This window comes from Aethalodelphis obliquidens, unplaced genomic scaffold (assembly GCF_003676395.1).
Source record: "Aethalodelphis obliquidens isolate GAN/ISIS:26980383/991018 unplaced genomic scaffold, ASM367639v1 scaffold114, whole genome shotgun sequence".
In the NCBI taxonomy this organism is placed as follows: domain Eukaryota; kingdom Metazoa; phylum Chordata; class Mammalia; order Artiodactyla; family Delphinidae; genus Aethalodelphis; species Aethalodelphis obliquidens.
In genome coordinates, this window is record NW_020838058.1 from 2205736 (window position 1) to 2217056 (window position 11321).

Here is an 11321-nt window from a genome sequence, read left to right on the forward strand (position 1 = left end):
GAGAAAACTAGAATTGTAATCATTTTTATACACAGGATAACAGAGACCCAGGGACGGGGCAAGACCTGTTGTGCAGGTTCACAGAATAGGCTTAAGAAAAGGTCAGAGTTAGGGATGTGGGTGATTTCCATGGAAGGTAATTGACTTTGACATGAGAACACAATCTGGGAATTAGGTAGTCAATATCCCACCCTGAGAATAGTGTCATCAGAGAGCTGAACCCAGGCTGGTGAGAGGCAGGGACTGGGTTGAGGTGAAGCCATGGGTGCCAGTGAGGATGGAGGGAAGGGGAAAGTAATATGGTTCTTTCCTCAGAGAAACACTAAGAAAAAATAGCCAAGTAGCAAAAACAAGGGAATAAGATACTAACCCTAATAATATTTATTTCTAAAGACTGTGAAGGTATTTGAGTGCCCAGGACTGGGTGGGATTAGCCTATGGAAGGTTTTCTAGAAGAACTGAACCTTAACCAGTGTCTACCTAGCTCCTTGTTCGTGTTCCCTATCCCTTCAGGAATCTCAGAGAGACACGACTCTCTTGACCTTGAGGCCCACATCTTCCCATGGACGGCCTATAAGGAAACTGGTTGGCATATAAATGGAAGAGTACCATTAAGACTCCAGGGAAGTAAGGGATGCCACCTCCCTAATTTTCCCCATGGCTTTGCCTTGGGGTAAGAGAGGAGAGGAAGGAGATATTGAGCAGAGTCTAGAATCTTCCTATGGTGGGGAGAGAGGCAAAATTGTGTCTTACAGTTTTCTCTTTGCGTTGTGACCTTGGTCACGTTTCTGGCTTGGGCTCTTCTGTTAGGAAATGGGTGAATCTTCTGCAGATGCTCTTGTGGGTCCCCTCGGTTCCTGAGTCCTGCAGTAGTTGAGGCTTGTCCAGAGTCCTAGAACTCTATATCCTCTGCTCTTATACCAGCCCCAAGGAGAAAGGATCCCTGTAAACACTGCCCCTTTGGCAGAACCGTATAATAGTAGCTTTCTGAAGCAGACCAGACTAAGGCCATATGACTGATGGTAGAGGGTCCCAGGATCCCTGACCTCGCCAGCCCTGTTCTCCAGCCACAGACTCCACTTACTGAGGAAACTGAGTTGTAGGATTGTGCCAACAATTAACTTCTGGATGGTTGTTGTGAGAATGGCCCTGGAGGAGAGGGGGGACCAAAAGCAAGAAGTCAAATGGGCCAAATGTGTGCCCTCAGCTTCTCAGATGGCAGAAGAAGCTGAGTGCAAACTTTGAGGGTTCTGATTTAGGGGATGAGAGAGATGTTTTTTTACAGCTCGAATAGATGAGACAGCTCCATATGCAGGGGAAATCTCTCAGGCTGAGCTTCTCACAAATCTGCCCCTGGATTCCCAGCAGCAGCTCTGGGGACTGCGAAGCTACTTGGAGGAAAATATGTGTTCCCAGTAAATTCACAGATACCAATTTTTCAACCATATTCCCCAACATTTCTCTTCTCCTTTCCTCCAGCTCTCTTGCCATACTATTCATTTTGTCTTCTCCCCAAGTCTCAATCTCTGTGTCTCCATCTCTGTCTCTGCTTCTGTCTCTCTTTCTTTTTCTCTCGCCACAGTCCTTGATGGAGCATGTCTTCCAGTCTGCACCTTGTTCTTATGCCTGGGATGGCAAAGGGGCTCAGCCAGGTGACTGTGTCATGTTCACTGTCCCTGGTGCCTTAGGATTCCCAGCTCCCCAGGATCTACTGTGTTACAGTGGCTCTGTAGGGCCTGACACTCTGCCTCAGCACCCGCTCACCACCCTTTTCCTGAGCCTTTCCCACAGGCCTCGTAGGGTTTTTTTCTAGGTCGCCAAGGGGGCTTTTTAAAAAATCTATCCAACCCCACCTATTTCTGTGATTCTGCTTCCAATGGTTCTGCTGGCTGCCCTTGGCAAATATTCTCCAGAGTCCAGCTGGGTCCCAGGCAGTACCCAGGGATTCCTCAAGAGGGCACTGCCAGCCTTCTTGGTGGCAACCTGCTGCCTGCACTGGGTGCCTGTGGAAACAATACAGGATTGTATGAAACTAGTAAACAGTTTGCTTAATGTAATTCTGATGGTACCTCAGAGGATCTGGGCCCCCTTGATCATAGCTTGCTTTGGTTGTGCAGCTTTCTTGCAAATAACTCCAAAACGTTTGGATATTACCTCCCCTCTCTGCTGTGTGATCCCACATTACCAGATTCTTGAAGGCCACTGGGCAAGTGGGTTCTCTTTGCTCCATTATATAGAGTGAACTCTGAAATTCAGGGAATTCCAGTGAATTTCTCCCAGGAAAGTAAATAAGGGCTCAAGTGCCCAATCTGGCAGGCCACTTCTCCATGTTCTTAAAAAAGATTGTAAAGGGAAACATAGAAGGCACAGTACCTGAGGTCACCTGCTAACACTGGGGCTGCGGAGCTGAGGCTTTGCTTCTCCTCCCCAAGATAATGTCCTCCCAGATCAAATTTAAGAAGGCAAGTGGCTTATTCTTACAGCTTTTCTAGCCCTGGCACAGAGGGCTGGCTAGCAGACAATATATTATTTCCTAGGCACTTGAGCTAGAACTTTCCACACCCAATTTCATGCCGATTGGTGGCCTTGCCTTTCTGGCCAAGAGAACTGAGGGCTGAGGGCCAGAGATGTCACATACTTTGAGCTGGCATGGGGTGGGAGGAAGTAGAGGGTGCTCTTTCTCCTCTCCTGAAGATTCAGAGAGCAGTGCAAGGATGAATGGGGGTAGGGGGTGAGTTGGATGTGTATTTGTGATGAGGAGATGCCCATGGCTTAGGGATAGAGTGAAGGGTAGTCTGGAAGCCAGAATAATCAGATGAATAAGCTCAGGAAAGGAGTGTCTGGGGAGCACCAAATAGATACTAGCAACGTGGAGAAATAAGTTGTCCACATAATCCACCTTCACCAAAATGAAAACTCAGCCAGTCTTGGCACAGTGGTCCCTGCGGAGGGGCCGTATGTTTGATACAATCTCTGAGCACAGCAGAAATAATACTACTATCCTTGGCTGTCAAATACTCACATAGCTTCTGAGGACCAATGTTATTTGTTCTAGTTTGCTGATGGGATACAGAGGCAGCTCTCCCAATGCCACCCAGCAGGCAAGGGACAGAGCCACCTCTAGAGAATGCACCTCTCCAGACTCTCATTGCTTAGAAATTGCTTGGAAGATTGTTCTGCTTCAAAAGAATGTTTACACAGAGAGCCTCTGGCCTGAACAAGAAGAGCCGGGGGAGCATGGACAGGTTTCAGGCTGCTGTGGCCCAAGTCTCCAACCCTTTGTACTTCTCAGGCTAAGCAGGGTGTCCACGTTCAGCTCCAGGCAGGGCAAGTTACATGCAATTTGTAGATAGTGGGACTCAAAATCAGTCACTGGAGAGTAGATAATACTAAGGACTTTCTTATATTTGTTAGGTGTAATAATAGCATGGTAATTATGTTTTTTAAAAGGATCTTATATCAGTTAGAGTTGCATAGAGAAATATTTAGAGGTGAAATGTCATGATGCCTGAGATTTTTTTCCTCCCCCAGAAAATTACAATAGCAAGATTAGATGAAATAGCATTGGTTAAATGTTGAAAATTATTGAAGCTGGGTGATGGGGACATGGAGGTTCATTATACCATTTTCTCTACTTTGTGTATGGTTAAACTTGAGGTCACAAAAGAGGAGTCATTAAAGTTAAGGTTGAACTCTTGCACTGCTGGTGGGAATGTGAATTGGTACAGCCACTGTGGAGAACAGTATAGAGGTTCCTTAAAAAACTACAAATAGAACTACCATATGACCCAGCAATCCCACTACTGGGCATATACCCTGAGAAAACCAGAATTCAAAAAGAGTCATGTACCAAAATGTTCATTGCAGCTCTATTTACAATAGCCAGGAGATGGAAACAACCTAAGTGTCCATCATCGGATGAATGGATAAAGAAGATGTGGCACATATATACAATGGAATATTACTCAGCCATTAAAAGAAACGAAATTGAGCTATTTGTAATGAGGTGGATAGACCTAGAGTCTGTCATACAGAGTGAAGTAAGTCAGAAAGAGAAAGACAAATACTGTATGCTAACACATATATATGGAATTTAAGAAAAAGAAATGTCATGAAGAACCTAGTGGTAAGACAGGAATAAAGACACAAACCTACTGGAGAATGGACTTGAGGATACGGGGAGGGGGAAGGGTAAGCTGTGACAAAGCGAGAGAGAGGCATGGACATATATACACTACCAGACGTAAGGTAGATAGCTAGTGGGAAGCAGCCGCATAGCACAGGGAGATCAGCTCGGTGCTTTGTGACCACCTAGAGGGGTGGGATAGGAAGGGTGGGAGGGAGGGAGATGCAAGAGAGAAGAGATATGGGAACATATGTATATGTATAACTGATTCACTTTGTTGTAAAGCAGAAATTAACACACCATTGTAAAGCAATTATACTCCAATAAAGATTTTAAAAAAATATAAAGTTAAGGTTGAAACAAACTCAGAAAAAAAGGAAACACTTTCAAGAGAGATCTCTGATCTTTCTGGGAGGATGCACATAGCCTGATAAGAGTGGCCTGCTTCTGGGGAAGGGGATAGGGGGCTTGGAGCAAGAGGGAGACTTTTCACTCTACGCACTTTAGTGTAGTGGGAATTTGTACAATCAGCCTTTGGTATCCTGGGGTTCGCATCCTTGGATTTAACCAACTGCGAATGGTTGAATACTTGGATGCAGAACCTGTGGATACCGAGGGCTGAGGGTTGACTGTGGAACTTGAGCATCAGCAAATTTTGGTATCTTCACCAGTCCTGGAACCAATCCTCTGCAGATACCAAGGGACAATTGTAATTATATGCAATGCCTTGGTTTTTCGATTGAAAATCTCATTCGAAAAATACTTCAGGCAGATTGAGGGACAGCAGCCTGTGGGTCCCTTGAGTCTGCTCCACTGATGCTGGTGGATCACAAGAGAGAAGTCCTCACCATGACAGATAGGCCAGCCCCCATGCCGCCCACACCCTTCTTTGCCTGCGTTTCCAAAACACTGACCTCCAGCCGCAGGAGAGTACTCCCAGGAACCCCTCCTGAGGTACAGCTGGATGGGGAGGAGGGGTTGATCTTGTCCTGCTCCCCGTGGGAGGTGAAGACATTAGCCCTTGAATGCAAGAAAGGTCCTCAGCACAAGAGGCCGGTTCCTCCACCTTCCAGGGGAACAAGGCCCCTCCTCGCCCCTCTGCTGATCCCACGAACAGTGAGGGCTACGTCTGCCACTGAAGGGACCTGCTCAGGCAGCTGCTCAAGACTCCCTTTCAAAGCTGCTGCCCAGGACTGCCTTTTCAGAGATATGATTCTGCCCCCTCCACCATCATCATCATCATCAAAGTTTGCTGTCCATTCAGAGAAGCCAGGCCAAGCCCTTCATCCCTGGCTGCTTGCCTGATTCAAAGGAGTCGCTCTGGGCTGTGGCCAATACCTCACGCAAAGCCACGCTCCTATGGAGTGGATTGTCTACCCTCGAGGCTGTGGTGCCTTCCTTGGGAAACTGTGTCAGCATTCAGGATGGAGAAGAAGGGGAGTCTCAGTTCTCCCTGCTGAGAGCTGCATACTCCACGTAAGCACAAATCATGGGGCCAGAGCTTAGCACAAATGCCCCACAGGGCTGAGGATTGCTTTCCCCCTCCCCTCTTCCCACACCTTGGGCTGAGACCAGGAGGAATACTGGGTGGTTGCTCTCCCCACCAGCATGGGCTCCTCCTGCCACTGAATAGGATGCGGCAGGCACTGAGCCTTGGGGGAGCTCCCACTCTCCAACCATTCCCCGCCTAGGAACTCGATTGCTCTGGAATTGTCTGTGACAGCCAAGGGGGCACAAGGGGCGCAGGGAGGGGTTAATGCACTCCTCCATCCTGGACTGCCCCTTCCTAGGCTGTAGACACCCTGGCCCTTGGAGGGAACTGGGTTCTTTTTTAAAGCACAATTAGTCCAAAACCATAAAGTCTAAGAGGCAATTCCCCTGGAGGACCCTCCAAAGAGGGTTTTACATGCCTCTTGGGTTATCCTTGAAAATCCTTCAAATTTCCTAAAGCACTGCAATTATTTCCACAAGCTGAATCCAGCAGTTCTTGGAAGGATTTCAAAGGATAGAGTGTCAGCAGCTTCCCTTAGCCTCTGCTCCCTCCCCGCAGCAGAAACCTTCAGGAAGGAAAGCAAATCCTCACCAGTATGTTCCCTCTACCCTGGCCGTACTGTTGCTGCCCAGCCACAGAAGCTCTATTCAATTCTCAGCCCATGAGACACCCTCCAAGGAGCTGGCCTTAGAGAGAGCCACTGAGCCTAAGCTACAAGCCTAAAAAGCCAGTAGGGTTCTTCATTCTGGGGCAAGAGCTCCCCTACTGTCCTCAGATTTCCTCAAAAACGGGACATGGAGGTGGCTGGGGAATGCTGGGGTGGGGCTGGCTGTCCCAGTTAAAGCTGAGTTTAGAGAGAGTGGCTAGTCCTGGGTTTCCTGGGAGTAACCATCCTCTCTCTGTTGATAAATCAAGAAGGAAGTTGATAGGATTGCAGCATGAAGGATTTTTAGCAAGGTATCAAGTGGGCCTTCCAGATGATCAGAGCTCTCTGTGAGCAGCGGAGCAGAGTGACTAATAACATAGACTCTGAAGTCAGACACACCTGGGCTTGAATATCAGCTCTACCAAATACCAGCTCTGTGACTTGGGGCAATTCAACCTCTCTGGGTCTCCATGTTTTCATTCCAAAAAATGAACAATAATAATAGTGACCTCGTGGAGTTATTGAGACGATTACACAAGATACTGAACATAGTAAGCACAGTGCCTATGCTACGGTATAATAATAATAATAATAACTAGGGGAGGTGACAGGGTATCTCTGAAAATGTTTAATAAGCATTTAACAAACAGAAGCTGAACTTGAATGATCTCTAGAACCAACGCCTTTCAGATCCAGGATTCCTAGACTTCCCCGGAACCTCTTCATCTTTTAAATGGACCTGAGGAACTATGCTGAGGAGTACTGAGACCCTTTGAGACTCACCCAGCAGTTCAGCCGCATGCTCCTCTAGGTATGGTCCTCACTAGGATGACCAACTGTCTTGGTTTGCCAAGAACCAAGAAGTTTCCTGAGATGTGGGAATTTCCATGCTTAAACCTAGGTAAACGCCAGGCAAACTGGGACAAGTTGGTCAGCCTACACCAGCACTCGCACCCACGCAGGGCCATAAGCACAGTCCTTGAAGAAGTTCCCTCAAGGGCTGTGCAAAACAGCCTGCGTCAGTTTCCCCATGCTGAAGCCACTGAAGGGGAAATTCTAAAAGCCCCCCATTCCTTTACTCTCTGAAGTATGATGTCCAGGCAAGTAAGCTTGCCAGATAAAATACTTGACACCCAATTAAATTTGAATTTCAGATAAACCACAAAAAAATTGTTTAGGATAAGTATGTTCCCAATTACTGTCTGGGATATACTTATACTAAAAAATGTGTTTATTGTTTATCTGAAAGTCAGATTTAACTGGGTGCCCTGTGTTTTTATTTGCTAATTCTGGCAACCCTACAAGCCAGGGCAATCTTCCATGGCAAGCCAAGCTGGTTTCTGGGGAGGGAGCTGGGGGGGTTGCTAGGGAAACCTCAAAAAAGAAATCACAGTTCCCTATGGACATACCTTCTACTCTGCATTTTGGCCCCCCATTCCTTCATCTTGTGAGCCTTACCAGCTCCCCGAACCAAGCCTGACTCTAGGGAAGATCGTTTGGGGCAAGGCAAGATGTGATGGGCCCTGAGGCGGGCCGTACAATGCAGTGGTTAGGGGTTCAGGCTTTGTAGCAAGCCAGACTGGGTTTGCATCACACCTCAGCTTAGGACACAGCACAACAGTAATAATAGCGGTTCTCGTTAATAATTAGGGCCTGACCTTTTTCTTGTTGATATTCTCTCTTCTCTTCTTATCCTGTATCCAGCACTTTGCCAGGTTTTGAGGAGAATACAGAGTAATGGGAGGATTTCAGGACACAGCCCTTGCCTGAGGGGATTTACAGGCTCATCTGGAAAACATATTAGAGATATTAACCAAATGGAGACTCAGACACAACTAACATTGAGCATCTACCTATGCTTGACCTGCCCTATGTGCGCATGTAAACAGAGGGTTTAGCCTGTCCTTTCAAAGTCAGATAAAATTGGCTCTAGCCCCTATGCCACGCCTTGCCAGGGAGGCCCAGTGTCTTCCCCAAGATTTCTGAGAATTCTAAGGGAGCTCAGAATCCTATGACCAAATTTGGTTCTGAATTTGGGCTCCTAATGAACTTCTGATTCACAACCAGTTCATCTTCCATGGCCACTCCCTGCTTTCTATTTTTTGTCACACCAGATTGGTAATGCTGCTTTTCTTCCTGGATTTCTGTAAAAACCACTCACATAAAGGATTTGTGCAAGTAACAGAATTTAGCGATGTTTGGGTGGATGGAGGGGCATATGCTATAGCAACACAAACAATTAAAAATTGATGACTAGACATTCCTGTATTTAAAAGTCCTTGGCTACATTGCTACTTGGAATTTCTCTGCAAACTCCATCCTCCTGCCATGCATCCACTATTGCTCCTTTCTCCCTTCTCTCATTTCCTCTTTTTTCTTCTCTCCCACCCCAAGTTCATGTTTATTTCTTATGAAAAGCAATTTAGCTACATATGTGTTATCTTCCAGTCCTTTCCATCAGAGCACCTCCTTCCCTGAAACTGGCATATCTGAGTATTTTCTTTAAAAAGGACTGTACCCTTCTTAGGAGAAACCTTTATGTCAACTAATTTATCACCCTACCCCTCTTGCACAAACGTAATCTCTGTTAATCCCATAGCATACGAGGTAGGGTTGTTATACCCATTTTACACATGAGCAAACTGAGGCATCTGAAGCCCACAGCTGGCACTGGAAGAGCTAGGATTCAAACGCAGTTCTTCTAAGCCCAAGTCTGGTGTTCTTCCCATTACCCAAGGGTGTTGCTAAATTGTGTACTACAGACAATTAGACAATATGTCAGGGATGGGGGTTGGAGAAATTACTCTCAGGTAGAGGGTTCTCTGACTGAGGGGAAATGCCCACTGCAGCCTATAAGCCTTTCCCTCAGACCAGCTCCAGAGTCAGCAAAGCAGCGCTCTCTGTCTACAGCAAAATCACAGGCACACAGATTCACTAGGCCGCTGGATCCCTGAGTTGTTTACCCTAGGAATCGCTTCAGACATGACCTAGCTATCACATCTTTGTGGGGTTTTTTTGTTTTGGTGGTTTTCTGGCTGCAGCCATGCGGCCTGCGGGACCCCAGCTCCCCAACCAGGGATCGAACCTCGGGCCCCAGCAGTGAAAGCATGGAGTCCCAAACACAGGACGGTCAAGGAATTCCCCACATTTTTGTTTTTTTTCAAACAAATTTTACTACCAGGTCTTGCAGCAGCCCAAAGAAGTGGATACTGTTACAATGTCCAATTTAAAGACAAGAAAACTGAGTATCAGAGAACTCACATAACTTGCCCAAGGTCACACAGCTAGTAAATGGTGGAAGGCAAAGGTGGAGCCCTCTGGCTTCATGTGTTGTCAATGCCCTCCAGCAAAAGGCCACCAGGAATACACCTGGCTTTGTTCAAGTTGGGTTTATTGCCCGTTGCAGCAAAGGGAGACACCCCAACACCCCACTGTCCCCCAAAGTGTACGTTTTCCCTAGAGGCAAAGAGCAATAAGTCCAACTTGTTCAACCCCAGGTGTGCTCCTGGTGGTCTTTGGCTGGATGACATTGACAGAAACAGGGCTTCACCAACACTCAGCTGCAGCCCTCACTGCCTTGGACCCAGATGTTCCACTTAGTAATAGTGCCCGCATCTGAGACTCCTTCTGTCTACCTGTTTGAGGTGCCAGCCTGCCCATATCTGGGAGATAAGTTCGTGCTGAATTGCAGTCTGATAGTTCATTGAAGTCCTTCAGCTTTGGGTTTATTTTGCTTTTCTAAGAATGAGATCCCTTGGGGTATTTTTGATTATCTGTTCAGATTTGTATCGTTCCCTGGTAAAATTGTTTTCTAGCCTTCTAACACATGCTCCTATAGTCTCTCTGCTTGTCTAAGTGTCTTTAATGCTGTTTGTTTATAAGAGGAACAATCTATAAGGAGAGGACAGCATAGATTCAATAAATTTGTCCTTGAGCTGGCCCCAGGGACTGAGGAGTTCAGGTCTCCTCAGACCATTGTCCTTCTGACAAACTTTATCTCAGTTTATCATTTCAAAGCCTTATAGAGATTTCTCAATCTTGTCTTTGTGTCCCTGAGACCTGCTTCCTTTAGTTTCATCTACCCAGAATCAGGGGCTTTCATCTGGCCCCTCATTGGTGGCGATTGGCCTTTGGCCAAATTCTGGACGCACAAAGTTCACCACCGCCATCTTTACAGATGGTTGAGTTCTCATGGGGTTTTCTCAGTCTAAAAATGCACCGCTTCCAGGCTAAACACCTCTTCCTTCATGTTTTCCCCCCATAATGCTAATTTGTGCACTTAGCCCCCTAACTGGCCCAATTTCACCAGGGACGATTTAAAATTGCAGTGGTCCCTTTGGGGGAGCTTTGGACATAAACAGGAGAGGTACTTTAGCGCAAAAAGTAAAAGAAACCCTCTGGAGGAGATTGTCTTCTTTGTCTAAAAGAGAGGTCAGTTTGTTTAACGTAGGAAATATCACCTCCTTGGTTTCCATATTTGGAAGATTAAAAAGTGCTGGCTTTTTAATTATACAGCTTGATAAACTTATCAAGGGCCCACGTTATGTCAAAACCAGCTATATGTACTCTCTTTTTTGTGTGTATACCTCAAAATCTGTATTTCTACGTGTGAACTTTCTTTCTTTTCCTTGCAGAGGAAACATAAGTAGCCCTTTACAGTTGATAATTATACATTTGACTGCAGCTGACCCTCTCACATTTTTTCTGTTCCACTGTCTTTTTCCTGTCTTGTGAAACTTTAAATATTAATTTTATCACAAAACAATTTAGTTGTCTTGCATACACTCTAGGAATATTTAGTCCAAATAAACTCAAATTTGTCTAAAAGAAAATTTTAATTTATTAAACTGTCTTACTTTCTGTGTGCACTGAAAAGCATAATAGCCTTGTTGCTATAGCAATAAGAAAATAAGAAGAGGCTTTAGGGACTTCCCTGGTGGCACAGTGGTTAAGAATGTGCCTACCAATGCAGGGGACACAGGTTCGACCCCTGATCCGGGAAGATCCCATATGCCGTGGAGCAACTAAGCCCATGCACCACAACTACTAAGCCCACG